Below are 3,595 nucleotides of genomic sequence, written 5' to 3' on the forward strand. Positions count from 1 at the left end.
ATATTCTAAGGAACAAGAGGTTGGCTGTGGAGTTTTGTATACCTATGCCAATCATATTTCATTAAATATTTGACTATATAGAGATTATGTCTTTGGAACTTTGAGCTGTGTGCAGACAGCACAAACCTGGCCATTCATGGCTGACAGAAGATTGGCCCTCAGCCTGGTCGGACCCTCACAGACTGTCTAATATTCCTTGGATCTGGCTCCAATCAGAAAAGTCTTGGTGTTGTAGGATACAGGTGTCTTAACACATTCTATTATTAATATTCATGGAGAGGTTAAAACAAAATTGGACATAAAATCTACCAGAGGTTTCTAGAAATGAAGAGAATGAACACAAGTTCTTGAATGAGCCATCCTACTTCATGTCTTTAAGAATTTTTTCTTGCTCTTACCCTTTATTAGAATGTTTGATCAGGCACAGTTTGGGCTTTATGTCTTAGAGGAATACATATATATATAGCCTCTCGCTCTGTCTCCCAGGCTGGAGTGTGGTGTCGTGATCGTGGCTTCCAGCATCCTTGATCATGGCTTCCAGGATCCTTGAACTCCTGTGTTCTTGGGATTCCCCCCACTTCAACCACTTGAGTTACTTGAATTACAGGTTCATGACACCCACCATGCCCTTTTATTATTTTTTAATTTATTTAAAAATTTTTTGAAGAGATGGATCCACAATTTGTTGCTCAGGCTTATCTTGAACTCCTGGACTCAAGGGATCCATCCAACTCACCCTCCCAATGTCCTTGGATAACAGGCATGAGTCGCCACATTCAGTTGTTCTTCTAGGAAAAAATTTTAATCACTCCCAGTTATAATGAGTGACCACAATTATACATTCCAATAAGGCAGTCAGGAACCCACATAAAAGCCTCAAGGGTATTGCACTGATCTATTTCTTAGTACCTGTGCTGTCTCCCAGATTGTTCTTCCACACAGAAATTTTTTTCATTTTTGCAATATTCTGAAACTAATTTCTCCCCACTCTCTTTCTAAGATGTATTTGTTGACATTTTCTGTTCTAAATAATCTTCCCTGTGTTTGTTTTTCATCTTATACCTGGCTTCTTTTTAAATAAATTTTGGGAATTTTTTTAAATCAAATCTTCTAAGTAAGCATCTATAATTCTTCTTACTCCTTTCATTTTATGTTGGTTTTTAAAATTTGGATCAATATACTGTATGTCCAAAGTCTTTTTACTGAGTTTGTGTTGGTAGCTCTCTTTTCATCTGCTGACTTCTCTGTTATATCAAGTAGTTCCTGCCCAACATTTCATCTTTTTATGGAAAATACAGGTTAGTCAGTATTAACAGCTGCTACTTATCATTTCAGGCCTTGAATAACTTTTGTGACATCATTCAGTTTTTGCTCAGGGATAGTGATAATTTCAGGATACCTCATTAGAGGTATTGTGTGTGGGGCTGCCACTGGAAATCCTAAGGACAGGCCACTTGATCATTTGGATGAGAGGATCCTGTGTTGTACACATTAGAATATGATCCTGCTCTTCCAGATGGGTTTGAAATACAAGGGATTTCCAAAAAGTTTGTGGAAGAATGCAATTACAATGTGAAATTAGACATTATATAAACTTTATTTCTTAACATAAGCTCCACCACATTCAAGAAGGTTTGCAAGTAATGATACAAATAATTTACCCTATCTATAAAGAATTGAGGGTCCTGAGAATTTCACCATATAGATGCAGTCTTTTCACATTATTAACTGAAGAAAACTGCATATACATTAAAGTATTTTTATCTTAGAAATAAAGGAAGTCTGAGGAACAGCTCCAGTCTACAGCTTCCAGCATGAACAATGCAGAAGACGAATGATTTCTGCATTTCCAACTGAGGTACCAGGTACATCTCACTGGGGATTGTCAGAAAGTTGGTACAGGACAGTGGGTGCAGCACATTGAGCGTGAGCTGAAGCAGAGTGAGGTATCGCCTCACCTGGGAAGTGCAAGGGGTCAGGGAATTCCCTTCCCTAGCCAAGGAAAGGGGTGATGCATGGCACCTGGAAAATCAGGTCACTCCCACCCTAATACTGTGCTTTTCAAAGGGTCTTAGCAAACAGCACACCAGGAGGTTGTATCCTGCACCTGGCTCAGAGGGTCCTATGCCCATGGAGCCTTGCTCATTGCTAGCAAAGCAGTCCGAGATCAAACTGCAAGGCAGCAGTGAGGCTGGGGGAGGGGATCCCACAATTGCCAAGGCTTGAGTAGGTAAACAAGGCAGCCAGGAAGCTCGAACTAGGTGGAGTTCACTGCAGCTCAAGGAGGCCTGCCTGCCTCTGTAGACTCCACCTCTGGGGACAGGGCATAGCCAAACAAAAGGCAGCAGAAACCTCTGCAGACTTAAATGTCCATGTCTGACAGCTTTGAAGAGAGTAGTGGTTCTCCCAGCATGCAGCTTGAGATCTGAGAACAGACAGACTGCCTCCTCAAGTGGGTCCCTGACCCCTGAGTAGTCTAACTGGGAGGCATCCCCCAGTAGGAGTCAACTGACACCTCACAGGGCCAGGTACTCCTCTGAGACAAAACTTCCAGAGGAACGATCAGGCAGCAACATTTGCTGTTCACCAATATCCACTGTTCTGCAGCCTCTGCTGCTGACACCCAGGCAAACAGGGTCTGGAGTGGACCTCATACAAACTCCAACAGACCTGCAGGTGAAGGTCCTGACTGTTAGAAGGAAAACTAACAAACAGAAATGACATACACACCAAAACCCCATCTGTACGTCACCATCATCAAAGACCAAAGGTAGATAAAACCACAAAGATGGGGAAGAAACAGAGCAGAAAAACTGAAAATTCTAAAAATCAGAGTGCCTCTCCTCCTCCTAAGGAATGCAGCTCTTTGCCAGCAATGGAACAAAGCTGGATGGAGAATGACTTTGATGAGTTGAAGGAAGAGGGCTTCAGATAATCAAACTACTCCAAGGTAAAGGAGGAAGTTCAAACCCATGGCAAAGAAGTTAAAAACCTTGAAAAAACATTAGACGAATGGCTAACTAGAATAACCAATGCAGAGAAGTCCTTAAAGGACCTGATGGAGCTGAAAACCATGGCATAAGAACTACGTGAGGAATGCACAAGCCTCAGTAGCCAATTCGATCAATTACAAGAGAGGGTATCAATGATGGAAGATCAAATGAATGAAATGAAGCAAGAAGAGAAGTTTAGAGAAAAAAGAATAAAAAGAAATGAACAAAGCCTGAAAGAAATATGGGACTATGTGAAAAGACCAAACCCACATCTGATTGGTGTACCTGAAAGTGATGAGGAGAATGGAACCAAGTTGGAAAACACTCTGCAGGATATTATCCAGGAGAACTTCCCCAATCTAGCAAGGCAGGCCAACATTCAGATGCAGGAAATACAGAGAACGCCACAAAGATACTCCTTGAGAAGAGCAACTCCAAGACACATAATTGTCAGATTCACCAAAGTTGAAATGAAGGAAAAAATGTTAAGGGCAGCCAGAGAGAAAGGTCGGGTTACCCACAAAGGGAAGCCCATCAGACTATCAGCTGATCTCTCAGCAGAAACTCTACAAGCCAGAAGAGAGTGGGGGCCAATATTCAAC

Source organism: Nomascus leucogenys, chromosome 23 (genome assembly GCF_006542625.1).
Source record: "Nomascus leucogenys isolate Asia chromosome 23, Asia_NLE_v1, whole genome shotgun sequence".
NCBI lineage: Eukaryota > Metazoa > Chordata > Mammalia > Primates > Hylobatidae > Nomascus > Nomascus leucogenys.